We start from the raw sequence: 12,507 nt of genomic DNA, 5'->3' as shown, positions 1-12,507 counted from the left end.
TCTCAAACTTGGGGACTTCGTCTATGTATTCATCATAAGCAGATTTTTCTCGGCATCAAATGCGCTGGAAGGCTTCATGTTAGCTGTTTCCTTCGCCGCCTTCATCTCTTCCAACTCAGCCTTCAACTTAGAATTCGCCTCCTGGGCCAATTTAAGCGCGGCGTCGCTCGCATTCGCCCTCTCCTCGTCGACTGATCTCAAATCTTTAGCATTACAGGCTCTCTCCAACTCGGCCTCGGCACGAGTGCCCTCGATCTGTGCCCTACTCCTTTGGCTCTCAACCTCCGCCTGTAAACTGCCAATCTGCTCCACGGCATCATGATAGCGACGGCCCATGTCGGCTATCCTTCCGACGATCTGCAAACATGAAGTTAAAACCAAAATAATGTGTAAGGAGAAAAGACAGAGTCAAGATATGTACCAAAAGAGCCGATTGCACGGCCAACGCGATTGCAACCAGATCCGGCTCTGCCTGAAAAGTCACTTATCAGCAGGCAGTGAAATGGACATCGCCAAACTACGTACAATCGCTGGATCTTTGATTACCAAAGCATCGGAGAAGATCGGCGTATTTTTCATCTTCGGCTGAATTACAAAAGGCACAATCACATCCGATTCCTCCAAACGAGGCCATTTGTTGGCGCGATCTTCTTCTGAGCCGGCCTCGACATCGGTAGGGCGCTTCTCCATCCTTTGCTCAGCGTCTACACTTGCCTGCACCAAGGGTTTCGTTTCGGTGCTTCCTCCTTTTGCCGTCACTTCCTCAATAACGGGCAGGGAGGACTGAGACTGAGACTGAGATTCGATAGCCCGAATCTCCTCCACCCTTCGCTGCGCAGTTATCCTTTCTGCATTCACTTTCTTGGCAAGCTTAGTGAGGCTCAACCCAACTTTATCTTCTGGGTACGTATCGGGAAGATCCTCCAGACCCTGAAAAATATCGTCAAGTGGACAGTCCTCTTGACCCGAAGTGGACGGATTATCAGCCGAATTGAGGCTGGCTTCCTTAATTGTTAATTTCAAAGCCTCATCAACCTTTGTTTCGGCTTCGTCTGATTTGGTGGCCTCAGCTACTTCTAATCGCTCCGAATCTAATTCCTTGTAGCCAACTTGCCTCAAATTTTTGAAGTCAGTCAAGATGCGGGCGACAAGAAACTCCTCACCGATCGAAATCGGGATATTTTTCGCCGCTGAAAAGGTCGTATACGTCGGCTCGTAGCGGAGTAAAACATGGGCCGCCCTCCCCTGCTTCTGAAGACTCCGGCGGCCGAAGTACTTGAATGCAGTCTTGATTTCTGAAAAGATGGCGTCGTCAGTTGAGGTCAAGATTTTCTTCAAATCGTTACCTGCAAAAGCAAAACCATAAGGTCCCAAAAATGAAGCTTTATAAATTTAACAAATGAATAAAAGATGATACTCGGCCACCTGGTTCGCCCCTCCGTCTAGGAATACGATCAAGGTGATCCTCGCCTTCGCCGAATTCCCAGTTTCCTTGGATGACGACCATGACATCATCGACTCGCTTCCCAAAGCTGGAAAGCATAGTCACTAGTTGATGGTCGGTGTCTTTGGCTCTAAGGAAATAACGCCCGTGCTGACCAGAAGACTTGGCCAAGGTGTAGCAATGCTGAATAGCAAGGATGCCAAGGTTAAGCCCAAGGCGGTGGTTTAGTGCGACAATCCCCATCACAATCCTATAGAAATTGACGTTGGGCTGCGAAGGGATTAACTCCCAATGGCAAAGCACGGCCCTAAGGAGTGGGTGAAGGGGGAAACAGACCTTGCCCTCTATGATTGATAGAAGAGGGAAGACGATTGTGGTTTCACCAACCCTCTCCATATTAAGGGTGCCGTCTGCCACAAAAGACAGGCGGACGTCATCAGGGATGGAAAAATGGCGTCGGAAGCCAAAAATTCGATCCGGTGAGAGGAGATCTTTTAAATGTTTCGCCATTCTCCCCAGCCAATATGATTATGCTAAGAAAAAAAACAAAGCAAAGAAGGAGAAAACTTACAAGTGGCGAAGGAGGTAAAGAAGAGTAGGAGGTCGCAGAGGTAGTTCGGAAGGCAATCGAGCGACGGGCGTCTAAAAGCGTGTATCTATTTGAAAAGACGTCGAAATTTTAAATCACAATAAATGAGGGTATGAAGAGACGGGGAGTTGAAATGATAACCGAGAAGCGTGTCGACAGACATTCGCGTTGGAACACGATCAGCCACAGAATTTTGGCTCTGACTCTTCGAGTTCAAAGCCAAACACTCCAGCCAACTGCCGCTAGTAGAGTGCTTGGGGGGCAATTGTGGGGGCCGAATATTGGGAGTCGTAGAGATTCCGGAGAGTCGAACATTGAAGAATCAAGATTCGAAACATTTGGCCATTGCCACGGAAACTCGGACCCAACCTTATTCGGCCAGATAATCAATTAAGCAACGGGTCGAATGAAGATCGGTTTATTACAAAATATGCCGAATAGGAGGTTGGATTTGGAACTAATACCGAGGCACAAAGAAGAAAAGATATAAATAGAAGAGACATCAACCAGAAAGAGGTATGTGATAATTGTGGTGTTTAACTTAGCATACACGTAATCTAGAACGAGAGACTGACTTGTCCGTCGGAGTGCTAATTCTGGCACCCCGACCGGAGTGTTTACTTCCTTTCAGGTGCCTATCGGTGGATCACGAGCATCCCCCAGGATCAAAAGAGTATTTCCAAAAACCACTTCCCCACAACTCCTTAGCCTCAGCAACTTTAGTATGGTGCACTTTAGAGATGTTGATGAGGGCCTTTGTTGCTTCCAACCTTGCGGCTTGGCTCAGCCCCAACTGGTCAAAGAAGGTTCGAAAATTGACAAAATTTTGCAAAGCTTGAGCATGAGTATCCTCTGCAAGTTTTTCTTTTGCAGGAACTGTTTCGAGGAGCTGGCCAGTTGTAATTTCTTCTGACTCATCATAGTGGGACGCCATGTGCACTTGATCGCATACAGGCCTAAGATAGCCAATCATGTGTACATTCTTCCCTTTCTCCTTGTGGTTAAGATAAGGGTCCTTCCTTACATGACGGTTACTGGCATCTTTGAACTTCAGCTCATTGTGTCAACTTTCTTCTTGAAGATACTTTTGAAAGCCCAACAATCCCTAGTAGGGTGTCTGGTGGCTCTATGATAGATACGATAATCTGGGATTTCTTTGTCCTTTTTGGTTGTAAGGACATCAACCGGAGGCAAAGTAAGCTCACCATCGGCTACCCATTCTTTAACGAAGGCCTTAACATTGTCAAGGCTGCATAGAAATTTATTTATGTCCTCATAACTCTTCCTCTTCCGAGAGGATGATGCCTTCCCTTGCGAGCGGCTCCCTCCTCTAGAGGCTACCACAATAACTCTGCTACTGCGGGAGTAGAGGTGACTATCGCGAGATCTATGCAGAGGGCCAATGATACTGAGGTTCCTAGCTGCCTCAACCAAGGCTGAAAAGATAGGCAGATTATGGTTCACCAAGAAAATTTTATAGTCGCGTATGGAACCCTCCACACATATGTTGACTAAGTGGGCCTCATCCACTGGCTCATGACAGTCAATAGCCTTATCTTGGAATTAGTTGACACAGTCCAGTATATCCTCACCTTCCTTTTGGACATCTCGCCTAATCGTGAGGGTTGTAACTTTCTCTTGAAGTTGGAAGAACTTCATATGGAACTTGTTCACCATTTGCCAAGTTCACATACCAGCTATAAGCTCTTTCGGTAAGTGATTTGGAGAACTCCTAAAGGTGCAAAGAGTGGTCACTACCATAGACACCAAGTGTTTCAATGAACCTCCCCATATGTTCTCGGGCATTGCCTTGCATCCCATCAAACTCGACAAATTTGGGTGCTGTATACCCAGTTGTGTATGGCATAACCAATATCTCCTGAGAGTATGGAGGCTTCACATCTGGGTCAGGGAGAGATGGTAGTTGTTTCTTGTTGCGCTCTTGCTCAAGCATAGCTTGTACATCGACTTGCGTGACAAAGTGAGTGGGTTGGAATGGTCCGGTCTGCTCTTGGGTAGCTGAACCAGCAGCCGTACCATTCGCCTGGGGTACCACCGGAGGCAGCTGGATTGGAGCCTGATTCCCAGGAAACATGTTAGGCACTAGGTTTGGGATTGGTACAGGCAGAGGTGCCTACGCTGGAGCTGGTCTGGACGCCATTAGTGAGAGTTTGTAAAGCTATCAGGATCTCCTTCTGCATATCCTAGAGTGACTGGACTGCCTTAACCACAACACTATGGTCACGATTCTCCGCATGTGCTACTCCGCTATTGGAAGAGCCTTGCTGCCGTGGGGGTTACTGAACTTCATCCTCTGTCATTTTTTCTAGTGAAATGTGTAAACCACGGCGGGTATGAACCAGCAACAAAGCAGCGTCCCCAGCAGAGTCGCCAGAAATGTAGGAGGGTTCAAGGTTAGAAAGGTGATTAGAGAGGAAAAACTATGCTAATGGTCCAACAATGGTGGAATGGATGAAGAATGAGCAACAGCAACTGTTTGGGTGTTGGAGAGTGTGTAGCTAGGTAAGGGTCAAGCAGGTAGCTCAAGAAGAAAAGTATGGCAGTGCACAAATGGGCAGCATCTCCCCCAAATCCCCAAAATTCCTTCTCTTGAACCTTGAAATGGGTCCTTTTTATAGGCTTTTCCTTGGTACCAAGAGGACATCAAGTGGCCAAATAAAAGGAGGACATGTGTCCCAGAGGATCACATGGAATATTCTGCCTTGAGCCACCAGACTGAAGGTGCCACGTGTCCCTCTGCATGTACTATCTGTTTGCCTCTACAACTACCTTTTTTGAGCCTTAGGAAGTATAGTTGCGACGGGAGTGTTTCGTGCTACAACTCCCTTTTGAGCCTCAACAAGTGCAGTTGCGGCGGAAGTGTTTGTCGCTGCACTTGCCTTATCAGCTCGAACCTCAACAAGTGCACTTGCAACGGTAAACCTTACTGCTGCACTTGCCTTCTCAGTTCTACTTCGCCAGTACATGCATTCTCAAGAATCCATTAGTTTACTATCGACTATGTTCATGCTCACTTCAGCGAAGCCTCCACCCTTAGCCACCTAACCACAAACTCCCCAACTTTCCAGGGCGAAGGCCACAGCCGAGCTTACTATCAGCCATACTGTTAGTACCAAGCCCAAAGGGGCTTCATTAATCCTGTCTGTGCAACTAAGGCAAGTTCGTGACCTGGGTAAATGGAAAGGGTGTCCCTTGTGCTCGAGCTACCCTGCTCCCATCTTCGCGGGGTTGCCGCAGTAAACTGATATTTTTGGGCCTGCTATCAGCTCCAACCAGTAAGTCTTGGGGCCTACTACCAACGGCAAGCATTAGCCTCTACTTGTAGAAGGAAAGCTTTTTCCGAAAGGCTGCTATCACCTTGGCGGGATGTTCCCTCTGCAAGTTGGTTGCGGCAACTGTAGTTGCTACGACAGTCATTTCCCGCGGCGCCAACAAAGTGCCTCTACAACTTGGGCGCTGCAAGTAATTCCTCAACAACTTAGTTGCTTCAGTTCTCTCCTTCCCTCAACAACTCTAGATGGCGGCGGAACCAACAATACTTGGAATGGTGGCGCTGAGACAAAGTACCTCCACAACTTGGCCAACGCAAGTGTTGCCTCTGCAACTTAGTTGCTGCGGCTTTCTCTTTCCCTCAGCAGCTTCAGGTGGCGGCTGAACCGACATTATTGGAGAATGATGGTGCTAAGGCAAAGTGCCTTAGCAACTTGACCGCCGCAAGTGTTCCCTTTGCAACTTTCACCTAGGCATTTTTCTTCGTGGAGTCCTTTTGGACTCTTTGCGGGTCGGACCTGCTTCGGCCCACTGTTGGTCCACTTCCCTTGGGCTTTAGCCCATGCTCTTTTTTCATTCCTAGTTGTCTTAGAAAGGTGACCTTAGCACTTAGGCCCATACTTAATTTGGGGTTTAATTTCTGACCCTCTACAACTAGTTATAATAATCCAACACTATAAACTTATTAACATCAAATCGTGTAGTCAAAATATATATATATATATATATATATGAAAGTAGAAAACAACATCAAATATCCTTATACAGACTTCCAATTTAAAAATATATTTATAAACACCCCATAAGTTGTTCCAAAGGAGCTTACAGTGTCTTAAAACTTTGTATAATAGTTTAGGTTCGAGTCAATGACCAGTTATAATAATCTAATGCGTAGCATAAAAAAAATTGAAAACAAAAACAACATCAAATATATCCTTATATAGACTTGCAATTAAAAAAAAAAAAAAACCCAGAAGTTGTACCAAAGGGAGTTAGTGTTGAAAAACTTTGCATAAGAAAGGATTGAGCACCTTGCTCAAGAAGAGCTATATCAAGCAACTAAGAGAGGATTGAGCACAACACCAGTGAACAAAACAGCCCCTGAAGTCTCCTCCCTTACCATGAACATAAAAGGGTGATCAGCTACAAAAATTGGAGTTGGAATTCTCAAACTGACAAGCCTGTATGTGGATGCAACACTAGCAGCAGCTTTTGTGCCTTCCTCATTCACTTCAATACATGACTTATGGAACACCTTGGAGAGAAAAAGACCACCGCGTTCAACGCCACCACCTACCACTACCTCTATCAATTCACCAACATTCATGAGAGGTAGTTTCAACCCCATTTGCTTAATGGTCTCCGAAGCTTCAAACTAGAATGAGAATTTGAATCTTGGGATCCATAATTTAGAAACATCGTCTTTCCTCAACCCAAATTCCTGATTCATTAATCCAGGGTTGGACTTGAGTTTCTTGACTAGTTTTGGCATGCCATCTGTTTCATTTGGAAGAAAAAAGTACATAGAGAAGTTACTACCTTGGTATGGAATGCTGAGGATTTTATATCCACTGAATAATCTGTAAAGATGACGACTGTCTTTTTTGCTTGTCATGAAAGGAACTTGAACGATCTCTCCATCGAGAAGATGAAAATTCATGTTTCCTGTATGTGTTTTATCGAATTTTTGATCCCATTGTCCTTTGCAGTGTAATGCATTTGCAAAGAGGAGTGCAGTGTCATCATATAAAGATCCAGGAGGAAGGAGATTCTTGATGAGTCCCTTGGTTTCATTTTTGACCCATGAATTTACTTCATTTATCACTTGATCAGCCTTGAAAGACAACAACAAAAGATGATATAGAATGAGTAACAAAAATGTTTCGTTTTATTTTGTTTTAAATTTTTTAATTTATAAGCTTTGAATCCATGGTAATCTAAATGAAAGATACCTTTTAGATCGATGTTCTTGGTGATGGCAATAATGTTGGAAATACTAGATGGTTGTTTGGAATATGTTATATAAGTGCATTATTAACTTTTTAGTTAAAAAAGTAGAGAAAAAAATATATATGTTTGGAATAATTTTTTGACTTTTTATGCAAAGATGTGTAATAAAATATTACAGTGTAATCAAAATGACCATTTCACCTTTTTGACTTTTTGACTTTTAACTTTTTGATTTTTTGGATAGTTGAATTCAAAGAACAAAATAATAATTTTGCCCTAGTGGCTTGCCTCACATGCTACCCTTTAATAGTTTAGAATTTTAGTTTTTTTTAGTAATTTTTTTAACTTTTTATCTTTATTAATTAATCCCAAACAATCCCTAATTAGTGTAGTTAGTACACTAGTTAATGTTTCTTGCATTACTGTAGTGATGATGCATGGTAGACTTTGGGTTTTTTTTTTTTTTTGCTCAAATTAATAATTCTGGCATTTATAATTTTTTTTTTATTTTAGCAATAACTTTATTTTGGAATGTCTTGTTTTCGTGTTATCGTTTTGGCATGTTTCTAATATTTTATAGTATCTAAATTTGGGCATAATTAAAATCAACAATACAAAATATTCTGTACAATATGTAGGACGTTCAACTCATATATTGCCAAATTTTATAATTTCCTAATTGATTTATGCCTAACTAAATTGTTTCCTTGTAAGATTAGGGTTTCTTATTTAATCAGAGTTTTTTTTTCTTTGTGGATTCAAAGTTTTTTTTTTTTTTTTTTTTTTTTGGGGGGGGGGGGGATATATTCAAGGTTTTTGATATACTACATCAATTAATTTCTTACTTAATGCACAATATATAGGGTTAAAACTTATTCGAGATCGAATCATTATATAAATAAATCAAGTGTGAACAAAATTTTAAGTTTGTGGCATAACAAGTTTATAAACACTATAAAAATAAATCAAGTTATTTAAACTTAACTCAAATTCGACTTATTAAAGCCTTATCAAAAAGTTAAAAAATTAAAAAGTCTATACTATTCAAGGGTAGCTTGTAGGGGAAGCCGCTATACTAAAATTATTACAATATTGTCAAAAAGTCAAAAAGTCAAAAGTCAAAAAGTCCAAGAGTAAAATTGTCATTTTAATTTTACTACAATATTTTATTACACATATTTTCCTAAAAGGTCAAAAAGTTAACCCAAACATACATCTTTTTTTACCAAAAAGTCAAAAAATCCCAAACATAAACTAAAAGTTCATTCAAAATCAACTTATCATATAAACAACTCAAACTTAAACATAATTTTAAATTAAATCAAACCTGAACAACTTACTACTAAACTGAACTCGACTTGACTTGTTTTCAACCCTAACAATCAAGGTTCTAAGTATCGGCCGGTACGTCCCGAACCGGCCGGTTCATACCGGAAAATGGGATGGCCGAGTCGGATACTCACCGGTATACCAGCGAGAATGAATTTCACGGCCGTAGCGTCCGAGTCCCGGTACGTAACGGCCTGAAACCGATACATTGGGCGATACGGTCTGATACAGCTTGGTTGTCGCCGGTACGGATGAAATAAAGCGCAAAGAGCTGCTCGTCTCCGATGCTGTTTCTGGTTTTGGATTGCTGGTCTTCGCTAAAGTGGGAGTGCAACTGTGCAACTATAAGGTTCACGACGAGGTCGTGATGTTCTTCGGCGGTATCCGGCGTGTTTCAGAATCCTTTCTGGGTCGTGCGCCATTGAAGCTTTGAGGCTACAGCAGCAAGCAACCTTTATATTCATATTTTATATAAATGTCTAGTGATAGTTTTGGGCCAAAATATTTTACTCAAGATAGTTGGTGGGTTATATTAGGCAATCTTGGCCCATATGTTTTTTAACCAACTCGTGGGTCTAGTTGGTAATACCACTGGGTTGGTGTAATGGGTATTCTGTCTAGTTGGTATACTGTTGTGGGCCAAATTTGCAAAAATGATAAAATTGAGTTTTGGGCCAAATTTGCAACTTTGGTATACTGTCTAGTTGGTATACTATTGTGGATTTATTTTAAATCGTAGATAATTGTAAGTTATAATTGAGACTAAAATAAATATATATCATTTAGTTAAAAATGAGTTAAAAGTGCCTTTATATATCAAAATTTTGATTAAAATGTGACAAATTAAGGTTAAAAGAGTAAAAAAAAATGTACAAAATTGAGTTTCAGAAGGATTGTTAATGATTTTTAAAATTTCACGGCCGCGACACCCGATTCCCGATGCGTACCGGCCGATACTACCGATACCGATACTCCGCGATCGATACCGTTACGTTACCCGATACTGCGATTTAGAACTATGCTAACAATATATTAGCGTCTTCTATGAGAGAAAGATTATAAAAATAAAAAAAAATAGAAAAGTACCTTGCTTGGAAAGTCAACCTCTTTGGCTTTAGCATTATAAGAACCCTCCAAAATCCTTTTATATGAAGGGTTCAAACTGAAACTTCGATCAATCCACACACTATTAGCAAACGATATAGATAGACTTGTTTGTAATTCTGTTATTCTTGTTGTTGTCCTTAAGATTGGACACCACCAATGTAAACTGCAAAGACATAAAATTCAGATCATCAATACTTGTTTATCCCAAATAAGAAAGAAGTTATTCCAAAGTACATCCTTTTGATCTTGCAGCGATCAAGCTCAACATAAAATGGAATAATAAAGGAGACAACACAAAATTTGAACCTTTTTTTATTTCTTCCAGTAAAACTTGGTTTGCCATTTGTATACATAATTGATAGCTGAAATTACAGGTGTGGATCTGTGATGGAGAGACTATTTTTTTTTCTTTTTTTGATGGGAGGTGATGGAGATTCCATTGGGATTTATTTTGTCACTGTGGTTTTCACTATTAAAAAATGATAACAACTCTTTACACAATATAAGAGGTGGATTTCATTTATTTATAATCAAACAAATTAGGGCAACGAATAAGTAACATAAAATTACAAAAATATCCCCAACCCCGGCCCATGGACTCAAGACTCAATGTATAGTCCTTATCACAGTCCTCACAAGACACAACACATTAGGTTTCCAAACGAAGTTACCTAAGATGGACTCTACTATGTAGGCGTGTGTTTGGTTGGCCTTTTTTTTTTTGTAAACTTTTTTAAAAATTTCAAAAATCTTGAGAGATTGTTAGGTTCTACTGGACTACATATACTAGTAAAGTATAAAATAAAGGGAAAAAAAAAACTGAAGAAAAAAAAAAACTTTTTTTGGGATTTTTTCAATTTTTTTTAAAACTTTTTAATCATTCTACATTAAAGCTAAAAAAAAAAAAAAAATTGATACAAATTTAAAACAAAATGACTAAAGACAAAAAAACAAAATTTTTGAACAAAATATATATATATTTTACTGATCCCAAACTCACCATGCTACCTTTGATTTTCTTATAACCTACCTTATTGGATTAAAATAATTTTACAAATAAGTTAGTGCTTACAAAAATTAGTTCTTCTGACGTAAAAGAGTTGATTTTTTTTTTTTTTTTTTTTTAAGGAAACAAAAAGGGCTTAAAAAACAGTTTATTAATTTAATTTTAAGTCATTACACAAACTAGGATAAGCACCTTGATTTCATGTACTTATACAGCAAACATGTGGTGGTGGTTTTTGTTTGATTGAACTCTTTGATTGGGCCCATGTAATAGGTCCCTAATTCTCGGAAAATCTTGACATCTAATTTACATTGAAAAGGCATTGACTCATGGACTTAGGCCAAGTTGTGCATTATATAAATTGAAAATGGCTAATTACTCGCATGTCCTCTTTAAAGATATGTACTTATTTAACCTTATAACTTTTTGAGTAGATCTAAAAAGGTTTTGCGTGTTTTGCTTATTCACTTTCTCTATGATTTCTTTCTTTTTTTTTTTATTTCTCCTTTCCTTTCTAATATCTGACGACCACACATTTCTTCTTCTTTTTCTTTTTCTGACTCATCGATCACTGACTCATCGATCACATTGACAACCATCGATCACTGACTCATTGCTTCGCCTTATCGACGTCGAAGGAGATGAGTTTCTGATGAAAAAGATCTGAGCAAATCTACATTAGATCAGGCTAGATCTAAATCAAAAATAGTTGTCGGAGTACAATCTTCTCTTTGTCTCTCTCATTCCGTCCCTTAGTTTTTTCTATTTTTTCTTTACTACACATTTCTCTTTTCCCATTTTAATAGAGAAAATTTTCAACTTCTAAACAAATTGTTTTAGAATTTTAGTTACAAGCGATGAAAATTGTAAAAATTTTCAGTTTTAATTTTTTTGGTATCGAAACGAATCATACTTTAAAACTGTAAAATTTTACAATTTCATAACATGATTTTATTACAAATTTTGCAATTTCATAACATGTTTCTCAATTTGATTAATAATCATAAATGCTTAATAGGATCATACTGTGAAACTGTATAACAATTTTATAGTTTGAAAACTTACTTTTTGGTTTGATCAATATTGAAGATTATTTACTTAAACCTTACCAAAATTAAAAAATAACATATATTTTTCACATTGTTACTGTTTTGTTGCTAAGTTTTTTCCCCTCCTTTCAATTTATAAATATTTAGCACATTTTGTTATTTTTTGCCCTAATTTCTGTATTTATTTTTTTTTCTTTTCAGCAATATTCTATACATTCTGGTGAGTCTCTGACGATATTCTTGAAATTCAAAACACTCCAGCAATACTCTGGCAATTTTCCAGTGTATTCTTGAAGTCACTCGAAGAAAAACACAAAGTTCGGCGATACTCTAGAGTGTCAACGTCATTAGAAGTCATTGGAATTTCCAGAGTATTCTTGAAGTCACTGAACATTCCGACAATATTCTAGACATTTCTTGCTGGAGTGTTCTTTAAGTCACTAGAAGTTAATGAAAAACAAACTTATTTGGACGAAAAATATTTTTCATTTTTTAAAAGACAAAAAATGTTTTATGAACTAAACTTTTACACATGCCACTACATTGCCACTGCCACTATCGCCTCCACCACACCACCATTACCACTACCACTACCACTACCACTACCATTATCACTATCGTCGCCGCCATCACCTCTATCACCGCCACACCACCACCACCTCCACCCTATCACTACCACCACCACCACCACTACTGCCACTTCCGCCGCCGCTGCCGCCATCCCCAACACCTCCACTTCCAC

The 12,507-nt window shown here is 39.6% G+C and overlaps 2 pseudogenes; both read right to left on the bottom strand.

Moving 5' to 3' along the window:
* Nucleotides 1-6,375: 6,375 nt before the first annotated feature.
* Nucleotides 6,376-6,672, bottom strand: LOC114312069 (serpin-ZXA pseudogene; annotated as a pseudogene).
* Nucleotides 6,673-6,699: 27 nt separating this feature from the next.
* On the bottom strand, nt 6,700-11,315 carry LOC114312070 (serpin-ZX pseudogene; annotated as a pseudogene).
* Between the last annotated feature and the right edge of the window lie 1,192 nt (nt 11,316-12,507).

Source organism: Camellia sinensis, chromosome 10, assembly GCF_055761805.1.
Source record: "Camellia sinensis isolate YWXY chromosome 10, ASM5576180v1, whole genome shotgun sequence".
In the NCBI taxonomy this organism is placed as follows: domain Eukaryota; kingdom Viridiplantae; phylum Streptophyta; class Magnoliopsida; order Ericales; family Theaceae; genus Camellia; species Camellia sinensis.
The sequence above is the reverse complement of the archived record's forward strand: the minus strand, read 5'-3'. Positions and strand labels throughout refer to the sequence as shown.